Source organism: Tympanuchus pallidicinctus, unplaced genomic scaffold (genome assembly GCF_026119805.1).
Source record: "Tympanuchus pallidicinctus isolate F22 unplaced genomic scaffold, pur_lepc_1.0 scaffold5, whole genome shotgun sequence".
Classification (NCBI taxonomy): domain Eukaryota; kingdom Metazoa; phylum Chordata; class Aves; order Galliformes; family Phasianidae; genus Tympanuchus; species Tympanuchus pallidicinctus.
This window is the reverse complement of record NW_026294769.1, coordinates 66,790,674-66,803,985: the sequence shown is the minus strand read 5'-3', so window position 1 is coordinate 66,803,985 and position 13,312 is coordinate 66,790,674.

Genomic DNA, 13,312 nt, shown 5'->3' with positions numbered 1-13,312 from the left:
TGAGCATAGTATTTCAGAGTAATTTTCTCAATCTATGTCAGTCTCATATCTTCTGCTGCACAATGTCACTTGGGAAGGGAGTGAGCAGCAATAAATTGTGGTGATGACACTTTATGACAAGCTTCTGCATGATCTAACATGAAGTCCAGTGACTATCCGTAAGACAGCTGATCTGCATGTTGGAGAAGCAGCTGTTTCCAGCTATATATCAGTTGAGTCAGATTGCAGTCTTTTTAATAGGTTATCATTTATCCGCAAATCTCAGATAAATTGTATGCACTACCAGTTTACACTGGGACAAAATTTCCTGGTGGAATTAAGCAATATACCTGAGAAAACAGTCTCTTCACAACTTCTGTCTATTGACCTTTGTGAGAAGGGTAGAACCAAAAGCTCCTCAAAAGCTCTTTGGACATCCATCCTCCCACAAACAGTATTTTTCTCACCTTTTAAAAAAATTTCCTCCACTCACACCCAAGTATAATGACAGAGTGCAAATCTTCCCAGTCAACATGTCTGCAGCACTGTGCAAAAGCTTCTTTTGCAAGTGAAAAAATACCCATCACCTATTTCCTCGTTGAACAGCAAGGATTACCTGAAATATGAAGAGTGGAGAATAAAAGGGCCAGGAAACTTTGACAGTTTTTAATCTATGAGAAGGAATAACCTATTGGGAAATCTTATCAATTTTGAGGGTTTTGTTTTGTTCTGTTTTGTTTTTAAGTCAGAAGAAAGACATATTAAAAAAGTATATTTTTAATTTGAAAGGACCCATTAAAGTCTTCCTTTGAGTGAGTATTTTCAGTTTATCAGAATAAAATGTTTCCATTCACTTGAAATAAGAGCATACCTTTCTGCAAAAGAATTCTGTATGACTTTGTTTTCTTTTTTCCCCATGGGTGGAAAATCTATTTGCTGACAAGATATACAAACTTGTCACGAAACAACACTTTTGCTTTTCTGTCAAGCAAATATTTACTTGTATTTTGAACAAGGATATAGCAGTCTCTGATATTTTATAGATACAATGCATAAAATATTTATCATGCACTTAGTGTACATTGCTTCATTCATCTCCAAACCACTAGGCTTCTCAAACTTTAATTAAATTAGCTTCAGAACTGACTGCAGGTAAGAGAAGTGGAGGTTGTCAAGTATAACCTGAGTAACCTGATGTGCCAGATGAGTGTCCTGTCCCAACCTGATCTGCTGGGAAATTTGACCAAGTCCCTCTGCCTCTCTCTGCAAAAGTCCTGGCCCTAAGGCTGGAAAATGAAAAATAATGTTATTTTATTGTTAATGTAGATTGAAACTAATGGATAAAAATGTTACCTTGGATTTAGGTAATAATTACAATTTATTACTTTGTTACTGAAGCTCCTTAGAAATGAAGAAAACACATAATAATGTTTGCAAACACAAAAATAAAGTGTAGATGTTGGGATTTGTCTGTGGGATTTGCATTCCATAATTCCTTGCTTCTGTAGTTTCCTCACATTTTTAATAGTCTAGAATATGTAGATAGCTTCTCAGATATTCTTTTTTTCTCAACAGATCTCATAGCCTACATGTATGAGGTTCTGCTTTCCTTCTGTTGTGAGTTGTGGTGCAAGATTTAGTACTAATACATTCATTAGGAAATAACAAAATCTAGAGCTTTTGTATTTTTTTAATGGTCTTGAGGGTAAATCTGGCAAATGAATCCAAATGCTCCAGTACTGTAAACATCATGGATCATATGGTTCATCCACAAGTGGAATCTGTGTGGGCAAATGAGTGAAGCACAGGACGTGCACAGAAAAAGAGAACCAGTTGTGATCTTATGGCGCTTTGCCTCTGATGTTACTACCAGTCAGGAGGTATTAACCTCACCAAACGGAGATAGAGTCTCTCATGCTGTAGTCAGTGGATAAAAGAAGAGACTCTTCTAGAAGCTGTTTCTGTACAGAAGCCTCATTTAACTATCCTGAATTGGCTCCCAGACATGCAGTTCTGTCTTTTACCAGAGCCATAGCCAGGCAAGTCTAACTGGAGGAATTAACTTGCTCTATTTGGTGCCAATGCAGCAAGCTTCTTTTTTTTTCCCTCCTTTTCTTGCCACTGTAACAAACAATTTGCAGTGTTGACAGCATCCTTTCTGTTCAAAAACATCCTAATAAGTTAAACATCTCCCTAGGAATGTGACATAACAGAAATTGTAATTTTAGCATTCCCTGCATGGGTGCTTTCTGGGAATGACGATGCCAAAAAAGGCCCAACACAACTTGACCTCTTTGCAAGAAAGCAGTACTTTTCTACATTTGTATTGCACCAGAATAGTTTATACTCTTTACCATTTCTTTCCATCACTATAAGCTGAACCACTTTCCCTTCTGGAAGCTATATTATTTTGTCAGTGAGTTTGATAAGATTTGCATTTTATTTCAGTTCAGATTCAGCTTCCTGAGAAGGGTCTAAGACAACTCTTGATACAGCTGGCAATTCATCTTCATATGGTGCTCTTCAGGTGTTATCCTTCAAATGCAAGATCAAATCAATTAATAATAGGAGACAGAGGAGAGGCAGACTTTTTTCCCACTGAAATTAAAGTTGATTCTAAATATTGGGAACATCCTATTGGTTATCCTTGCTTTAATCCTTGCTTTAACAGAGGTCCTGTAGCACTGGTTGGAAGGGACTTCAAGAGATTATCAAGTCCAACCTCTCTGCCAAAGGAGGTACCCTACAATAGTTCACGCAGGTAGGCATCCAGATGGGTCTTGAATATCTCCATAGAAAGAGACTCCAAAACATTTCTGGGCAACCTGTTCCACTGCTCTATCACCCTTACTGTATAGAAGTTCTTCCATTGTTAGTACAGAGCTTCCTATGTTAAAGTTTTAGAACATTACTCATTGTCCTATCGCTACGCACCACTGATAAGAGCCTCCTCCATTTGCATCCCACCTCCCTTCAGATATTTAAAAATCCAGTCTTCAGGCACATTACCCATTTGCAGAGATCTTTCAAAGACGATAGAGAGTGGTTCAGAAATCATCTCTATCAGTTCTCTCAGCACGTGTGTGCATCCCATTGGGCCCATGGATGATTTTGGCTAGACACTCTGATCCACCTCAAGCAGCAGAAAGTCTTCCTTCCCCCAGATTCTCTCACTTACCTACAGGGTCTGGGATTCCCGAGGTCTAGTCTTAGCATTAAAGACTGAAGCAAAATAGGTTTTCAGAATCTCTGCCTTCTCAGCATCCCCTGTTACCAAGGCACCCACTTCATTTAGTAGGCACCCACTTCATTTTCCCTCTTCTTCCTTTTCCTGTTGACAGACTTAAAGAAACCTTTCTTGTAATCCTTTGCAAGGTTTAATTTCAAGAAGGCCTTAGCCTTTCTTGTGGCACCCCTTCAGGCCCTGACAATGTTCTAGGTGGACAGGCACTTTTTTCACATTTCATGAACCTAATGCAAATACCACAACCATTCCTATATGTGAACAAGAGATAAAAATTTTCAGACTAGAATAGGATGGCATGCATGATGTGCCTTTGAGAAAATAACTGATCTTTTTTTCTTTTTTTTTTTGTTTGTTTTGTTTTATCACAATGAAGATAAACAGAGAGATAGAATATGGCTACTCCTACTATGCGCATGTTTGTCCTTAAAATTCCTCTTTATTTCCCAAGTTGAGCATTAGCTTCATGAATTATCTCCTCAGCTTTCCAGAATTTGTGGTGTGTTTCATTTTGTTTAAAAAACAGGCAAACCCAGGGAAATGACTTCAGCTGTGTGGTGAGAATTGCTAGCTGCTAACTCTGAACCACAGAGTACTGCTGGGAAACTGCATACTTGCATCTGATAACCATTTTATGGGAATGTGTGCTGACCCACAGCTGTGGTTCTCCACAAAATGCTGGGAGCATGAGTTCTCTTCTAAACAAGCATACTTTCTGTTCTATTCTTAGCCTCATTTTTGAAGCAGACTTGTTCGTGCTTCAACTAAAGGGTTCTCTGTCTTTGAGATTAAGTGGAAGAAAAAAATCAGTGATGGTGTTTCTTGTGCCTGATTGTATCTGTAAATAGTTTGTAAAGGGAGGTAACTCCATTAACTACAAGTCTGATGTATGTTGGTGCGAGTGAGATAAGGAATGAACTAATTGTGTTTATTGGTTTCTTCTATCACATCTGCAACTTCTGAAGAATGACTATTCATTTCAGTAATGGCACTTATCAACTCAGATTGTGCAAAGATCAAGGAAAGAGAAAGCTTAACTGTCTACCCAGGAAATATCCTAGCAGCAGTAGGACAGTTGTTCATTGGCCTTCTTTCTTCCCTTTGTGCATAAAAATATAAAAATAAATATATATTTAATTAAGAATATTTACAGGTAGTAAATAAGGTATTAAATAAGCTATGTTGACAGTACAATTTTATGTTTGATCTCTTTGGGGGAAAATTGCCTATTGTGTTTTTCTAGTGAAGTCTCTTGCCCTGTGATGATAATTTGAATGATTATAGTAAAAACAGCTGAAAATACTTTTGATACCTTAGTATCAATGTTGAAGTGGATCCAGTCACAAAATTAGTAAATCATGTAAATGTGTTAATATGTGAGATACAGACCCATAAAATTCCATCAAGGTTATATATAATTTCAGCGAGAAATCTTCAGTGTGAGTAAACCTTTCTGTCAGTTTGGAAGACTCGAAGACCAAAGTTTGGGTCTTACTTCCATCTGTTTCAAATGTATGCTGAAGGTCTCAAAAGTCTACTGACCATACAAAATCTACTTCAGAATAGAAGCTTTTTGTTTCCCAGCTGTGAGAACAATTGTACATCTTGGTTACTTGGAACTTATCTGTATGTTTCAATGAGATTTGATGATGAAATCATGGCATGTACATCTCAGGAAAAATAATACAAAAAGTGAGCAAACTGGGTAGGCCAGTACAGTTCCACCACACACACAGTATCACACGCATGCATGAACACACACACACACTTGAATTTATACAAGCAAGTATATATTAATCTGGCAAAGTAAAACAATGTGGAGGAGAAGGTCATTAAATTCTACTTAAAGGATCCTTTCTTTCTTCCCCTTTTTATTGCCTTTAGCAGTAACTTGGCTGCCTTTAGAAGCAATTAATCTCTGGGCTGATAACATTTCACACAGCAGACTGGAGACCTCTATTCAAACTGAGTGAAGACAGCTATAAAGTTTCCCTCCTGAGTCCCCCATCTGACCTAGGAAGGCTCTATCCTGTTCTCTGCTTGAGAATTCAGACATTTTCACAGTCCCCATATCTCATGGGACTGGAAAGTGGTCTGCAGCGTCTCTCCTTTTCTCTGTTGCACTATCTATCATCTTTTAAATACCTCCAGGCTATTCTCATATATTCATCCCTTGAACAAAATTAATATTGCGGAAATACGGTGATGGTGAGTACTGGCAACACAGGCTTAATGTACATGATGTTTCTCAAGAGTTTTGCTCTGCAAAGAAAAATGAAAGACTGCAATGTGTGTCAGAAAGCAGCTTCCTCAGATACAAACCTTTCTTCCTTGCTTCTCTCTTCTAAAAACCAAACCCCCACTAAATACATCACTTAGGAAATAACACTATTATAAAACAACCTCTCCATTCCTTCAGGAACTTGTTTTGTACTGGAAAAATAATTGTGTGGAGATGAGAAATACTTTAATACTATGGTGACAGGGAACATGTAAGATTGAAAATCGGCATGTAGTCTGTTCAGCATTCTTGCAGACTCTTCGTGTTTTTGCACAGTCTGATTGGGAGCATGAACCTGCTCATTCTTCAGTGTGTAGTTCTAAGGTGCAAACTAATTCTGTGCAGGCTGGGAAACTGAGGAACCATGTCTGCCTTCCTACTCTGTCTCCTAGCAGAACCATTGGTGGGAGCTTGAGCTGCTTTCAGAGATTTTAGTAGGTGCAGCAGGTCCGAGCCTGGCTGCCACCTGCCTTCAGAACAGCAGTGGTAAAGAAAGCTGCTTCCTGCAGTTACCTCTCCTAAGTCCTTTTCTTAGGGCACTTAAGGCAAGAAAAGTTTGCCAACTTGAAGTCATTCATGTAAACATTTCAAATCACTTGTCTGCTTTGGAGTCAGCAATTTCACTTGCATGACAGTCTAGTTCAGTGAACAAATGGAATGGTTTATTTATAAGCCTGCTTCTCACCAGGGAGCCAATTTCTGTTTAAAATTAGCTAATTGTCCCTTTGATGGATTTCTACTTGAAGTAAATAGAGGTCATTAAGTTTCTCTGTTAGGCTGCATTCAGAAAATAGCTATCTGACAAGAGGTTGACCTTACTGAGAAATCCCAGGTAAAGTCAACTATTAGGAACAGCTACTTAGCTTTACACATTGCTGAAGTGCCTAGAGAGGAAAGGGATGGCTATTACACTAGCAATCTCCTCATAGTGCACTTTATGACTGCATCTACAGCTCAGAATGAATGAGATGTATTTGTAAACAAGGCATGTTTTGGGGTACAAAATGAGTTTAATTTCTTTCCCTAAAAACGCCAGTACTCTGTTCATGAAACATTTCTCATCAGACCTCCCAAATGACCACTGACTTCTCTTGAAAAGAAGCAGAAATGCTAATAAAACATTAGGCATTTTCCCAAAGTCAAACATTTGGCTCAATCTATAATTCCCAAGCTTTGCCAGACCTGTTAATATGACTCCTCTGTCTACTGAGACATTGAACACCTGCACTTTAAGCTTCAAAGATACAAGGAAACTTCTGAAATGCAACTTAACTCAGCCCAAGACATCAGAATATTCTAGTATGCTCTTTCTGGGTCTTTGGAATGGGTGGGTAGGTTTTTGGAATGAGCTGGTGGTTGAACTAAATGATCATAGTGGTCTTTTCCAACTTTAATGATTCTATGATTCTATGATCTGTGATTTTACACTGTGGCACATCCTCAGCACTAAGATGTGTAATGCAGTGGAATACTCACTGTTGTATAGTAAAAGCACCAATGCATAGGAAACTTCTAGGGTGATGGGATTTAGCCCAGTGTAATTCAAAATTTTTATTAATACACACACCACATTTGTTAAGTCTGCAGATACTGCTAAATTAGGAGGCGCTACAAGCACCAGAAGGCTGGAGAAGTAACAGAGAAGCATCTAGAGTTGTCAGATGCATTAACTGAGAACAGATAACCGAAATCCATCCTAAATAAAGAATAAGTCAAGCAGGAGAAAGTTCTCCAGCCCCTGTACTTAGTTGAAGAGAAATGTTGGAGAGATAGAGAATGGGAAAAGGTGGCTCTGGTCAGCCTGGTCTAGTGGTTGGCTACTATGCCCATGGCAGGTGGGTTGAAACTAGATGATCATTGTGGCCCTTTTCAACCCAGGCCATTCTATGATTCTATGATTCCAGGTGACACTTAGATAAAATGTGTAAATTGGATATAGATCAGAGAAACATAGAATCGCAGAGCTGGTAATAACTCTCTACTACCATAGAGTTTGGTGTTGATGTCACAGAATAAGAAATGTTTCCCACATCTCAAACATGACACTGGTTAAACATTTCCAAGAATGATATGGAGCTAAGTTTGGGGGTCTATGTAGTCTAATATTCTGTTTTGAGAAGGGACTAGACAAATGAAAATAAAGGATGTAAAGCAAACAAACAAACAAAAAACAGAAAACAGGGAGCAAATGTTATCATCATCATCCTTGATAGGATGATTTGATAGGATGATGACATGGCATGTTTAAAAAAGCCATAGTCAGCCCTGAATGAGGCTTGTATCTGTCTACCTCTCAAAGACCAGGAGGATATTTCTTGATCCTGATGAGGCAGTTGAGTTGGAGCACCGCTGTGTGTTCCTTCAATCCTGTTAGGACTGAAGTCAATCTGTGTGGCTATGTTCTGCGATATGGAGACTGGAGCTCTACCATAGTCCAAATGACCTGTCCACAGTGAAAATTCTCTTCCTAGCTCTAGTGTTAGAGGCTGTGCTGTCCTGAAGAGTGATGGCTTACATCAATTCCAAAATTCTTTAGGTTAAATGTTATTTCTGTGGTAACTACTGGTAAACTCCCACTGTGTTCAGTGGGAGCAGGATATCATCCAAAGGATATATATAATATGGCAAAGTCTATGGAGAAACTGGAAACTTTGAGTCAGGAGTTTCTTCATCTTATAAATCTGTGTCTTGCTTTTGCTACTGCAGTAACAACTTACACTCCCCAAAGGTAATCTCTGGAAGGTATCAGTTATCTGTGAAGAATTATACACTATTTAGTCAGGAAATAACCCATGGGAATCTCTCATAGAACACCTAGAATATTTTCAAAAGCTCAGTTCAAAACCAGCCTTGTGGAGAATAAAATGAAGATATAGGAAATTAAAATTTATTATTTGATTACCTTTGTTTTCAAACACATAAATAGAATTGGTAAAATTATCTCCTTTATTAAGCAGAATAAAAATGCTGAGTAGCCATTTGTGGTTCTTTCCTCCCATTCTTTGATTTGGGTATTGCTTGAATGTATAATGGCCAATTGCACTTTTCTCTGAGGAGAAAGGCACAGTGAAATGCACTAGATAAGAAATTTCCACTGAACTCTTAATTTTAGGATATTATATTTTTCCAAAAGCATAATTTACTACTACGGAGTCCTTCGTAGGAGGCTGTGAAGCTGTAAAATAGGCTTAGATCCCTTGCTAAGCAATGGGAACTTGCCTCACCGGACAGACAACCATCCTGGGACAGCCTCCTGACACTGGCACTTGCCGTAAAATTTCCTTCATATGCATTTTCCATTCCAAAAGCCCTCTTGCCCTCTTCTCCCATTCCCCATACACTCAGTCTTTTTTTTTTTTTTTCTTTTAACAAACAAAACCAAATCAAATCATCACTATGTTTGGAATTTGCTGTATAAAAGAACTGTAAAACTGACCAGAATCTTAAGCGATAATAATCTACAACCACAAAGCTTTCTTCTCATTCCTTCTGTGCTTTCTCATGTATCGCATGTTGAGGCTGTATGAAAACAGTGCTGCTTACGGGCTACATCCTGTATATGGATTTTATGCAACATTGCATTAGCTAATGATTACTTGTGGCAATATTCTGACTTCTGAATTGTCGAAGAGTGCTTTCTTCCTTCACAAAAGGATGGACTGACTTCAAATCTAATGGTAGGCAGCATAGATTGAACTGCTCTGACCATCTGCTAAAACCAATGCAAACCGAAAGACATCAACTGAGTTTCACATTTGATTCTTACTGAATATTAGAATTCATTAGAAATTCTTATAAGAAATCTTTTTTTTTTTTAATATTGTTTTGATTCCAGACATTTTGTCTTTAGTTCTAGTTTAGTTGAAAATCATCAAATGCACAATTTTTTTTTTTTTTTTCAAATAACATTAGAGAAAATGCTAACATAGATTCAGTATGGAACAGTGGAGTTGAGATTTAGGAAGTGAAGGGCTTGGAGCATCTCTCCTATGAAGAAAGTCTGAGTGAACTGGGTCTGTTCAGCTTTGAGAAAAGAAGACTGAGTGGGGACCTGATCCAGGTCTATAAATATCTAAGGTGTGGGGGGCAGAATGGCGAGGCTGGACTCTTTTCAGTGGTGAGTGGAGACAGGACAAGGGGAAACGGCTGGAAACTGCAGCATAGGAAGTTCTGCACAAATGTGTGCAAGAACTTCTTTACAGTGAGGTGACGGAGCACTGGAACAGGCTGCCCAGGGAGGTGGTGGAGTCTCCTTCTCTGGAGATGTTCAAGACCTGCCTGGATGCCTACCTGTGCAACCTGCTGTAGGGAACCTGCTTTGGCAGGGGGTTGGACTCGATAATCTCTGGAGGTCCCTTCCAACCCCTACAATTCTGTGATTATGTGATTCTAGGATGTGGTGCTACTTATGATTTTTACAATTTTTGCTGAGACCTGTCAACCAAAATATGTCTTGGTTTTCTCACCCATAAAATTCAGATAATTATGGGTCCTTTCCTAACTGTTTGAAATTTTCTTTTCTATTTTAATATATTGCATGTTGTTAATTAATTCTGTATACAGATAGGAGTCTTGAGCTCTTCTGTCTGATTTTTAATGTGCACCTGTGTAATTATAACAATATAACCACAGAATATTAGGGACCCACAGGGATCATCAAATCCAATCCAAGCTTGCACACAGGGCAACTCAAAATTCTAACTAGATTCCTGAGAATGTAGTCCAAACAATTCTTGAACTCCAGCAGGTTCAGTGCTATGACCAATGCCCTGCAGGGTCTTTTGTGCCCTCAGAAATTGTCTGAATTTTCTGTAATGGGACTTCTTAGAGAATAAGACTGTGTTCAAATGTACTCTGGTGGAGATTTAGACCTTGATTAAATTTCCTCTTTTGAATGAGTAAAGGTGGACTTACAGCTTGATAGTTTGAGTGTTTTCTGGAGGGAGTGCAAATTTATGGACTCTAAAGTCCAGTGGAAAAGGACAAGTTCCCTCACTGAAATTTTAAAACTCACTGGATATTTTAAAAAAATATCAGAGATTCAAGTCTCTCTCCCCATGGCTTATTAATCTTTCTGAATCTTTTCCTTGTCATTAGCTTTTCTAGATCTTGAGTATGTGAGCACAGACACCTCCTACAGTCTGTGGATTCTATTCCATGGCAGAGTATCCAAAGTTGGTCATTGGTGGGGATCTAGTTTTTTGGATGCACTTCTTTTTCAATAGGAAACTCAAATGATTATATTTAACTATTATTATGGGATATAACATGGTAAACTCTATGTTTGTTGACACTTTTTATTACAAGGAGTTGGACTCTGATCATTCTGCTTCAAATAATTTTATGGTGAAAATGATGTTGTTCCATTGGTATGATGTATCTGAATTTGCAGCTGCTCAGGTTTATTAGAAGATCATAGAATCATAGAGCCATTGAGGTTGGAAAAGACCACTAAGCCCATCTTACATTCATCTAGACCATCATCTTGTCCAAACATCAACCCATCCCACCATGCCCACTAAATCATGTCCCCATATGCCACATCTCCACAGTTCTTGAAAATCTTTTGAGCACCTCTAGGGGCAGTGACTCTCCCATCTCCCTGGGCAGTTCACTCCAGTGTCTCACCACTCTTTCTAAGAATATCTTTCTCTTAATATCGAACCTGAAAAGATAGAGCAGTATGTGAATAATCAGCTATGCTGAACTAAAGATGAAGTGAATGATTATTGTGAGAAACAAGCAGAATATAGCTTTGCAGAAACAATGAAAGATGAATACTTGCAGCAGAAGAGTAGCTTCAGAATAATTGTACAAGAGAGTTGGCAGGTAGCAAACATAATGAATAACCATAAAATGTGGGTCAACTTAGAAGCTCAGAATAGTTTATTTTCCTAGATATTTTACTGCTATAATGTCTTTATTTCAATAAACAAACAAACAAACAAATGAAAAATTAGCCACCTGTTTAATCAAAGCAGCAGAAATAATAAAGCATCAAGTAGGAATTAGATATTTCTAATTTTCTCTGTATGGGAGTGCGAGAGTCCAGCAGCTGCTGCAACTGGCAGTAAAATCACCATTTCAAAGAACTTATTGAGCAGTAACTGTTAAAAAATCCAGGTTGATACTAAATCACAGTTCTGCACTTGTTTCCCACACTGTTGCAGTGCCTTAAGTTATTCACAGCTGCCACACATCTCCCCAGAGGTGGCTGCATTTCAGTCGTACGCAAATGAATATCAGAATTACATCAACAAGCAGATTAATATACTCTCTAATTCCACATGACAAGCAATAAATAAATGCAAACCATCATTATTTGATAAGTGACATCATTTCTTCTTAGACAAGAGAAACTTGTGTTCCAACACATTACTAGGAAATACCAAAAGGATACCAACACTTGGCTCCTCTCCTGCTTCAGTGCAATGTGTGTGGTCACATCAAACTACTTTGATTCAGTCTTGTAATGCTACAGAACCAGTGGTAGTGTTTCATACTAACTTTATTTTGATTTCCATAGTGACAAATAGTTAGCAATAAGCAATACAATGTTGAATTATGTTTAGTCTCCTTGAAAATCCCTAAATATAAAATATGTATTCAGAATAGAATTCTAGGGAGTTTATTATCACTGGAAAGGGCTATTATGTGCAGCAGAAATCTGGTAGATTCAAAGACACATAAGTGATAAGGTGAGAAATGATTTTTATGTACACAGCTCAGTGGAGGATGCTTCTTACGTATCTTCTCACAGTACATAGCACAGTTGAAATGTTGAAAGCTGGACCAATAAATATGGAAAGTGGAAGGGAAGGGAAGGGAAGTTCAGGGAAGTTCAGGGAAGGGAAGGGAAGTTCAGGGAAGGGAAGTTCAGGGAAGGGAAGTTCAGGGAAGTTCAGGGAAGTTCAGGGAAGTTCAGGGAAGGGAAGGGAAGGGAAGGGAAGGGAAGGGAAGGGAAGGGAAGGGAAGGGAAGGGAAGGGAAGGGAAGGGAAGGGAAGGGAAGGGAAGGGAAGGGAAGGGAAGGGAAGGGAAGGGAAGGGAAGGGAAGGGAAGGGAAGGGAAGGGAAGGGAAGGGAAGGGAAGGGAAGATGTTGGTACAGTAAAACCATTTTTCCCTTATTACTTATCAAAAGGTTTTTCTATGCCTGAAAGAGAAAACTGAAACCAGCACTTAACTTTCTAGCAGATGTGATGCATTTCTTTTCCTACGAAGTAGTGATACTCCAATGTTTGTATTAAATCAGAGACCCATTGATGCCAAGTAATATGCTCCTAAGACACAAGTGAGATGCCAAATGCAGATGAAGAGAAGATGAAAACCAAGCAAATGTACAATTCACTAGTATAAAAACTGTTCTTCATCTCCACCCTTTAAATATGTCCATAATTACAAAGTGTCCATGCATTTAATGCTTCCCATAGATGTCTTACAAATGAGTAAAATTTTCTTTATACACTTGTATTTCATGGAGCCACACACAGCCTGTAAAAACAATTTCACAGCAACTACAGCATCATCCTTCCTGTTTCTCTAAACAGATTCTATTATCACCACTTTAGCTGATTAGAACTCCAGTCTGCTGGGCAATTTTCCACATAGAGATAATGCTCATCCTCTCCATTTTCTTTTTCCAGCAGCTTAAAAAACCCTTACATTAGCAAAAGCAATTATTAAAAAAAAAAAAAAAAAAAAAAAAAAAAAACAAAAAAAAACAACACTCTAGCTTCTCTTAATTCAGAGAAGAAATTCAGACTGTAAACTACTACTATAATCTCAGTAAGAGTGATTTATTTGAGCTGC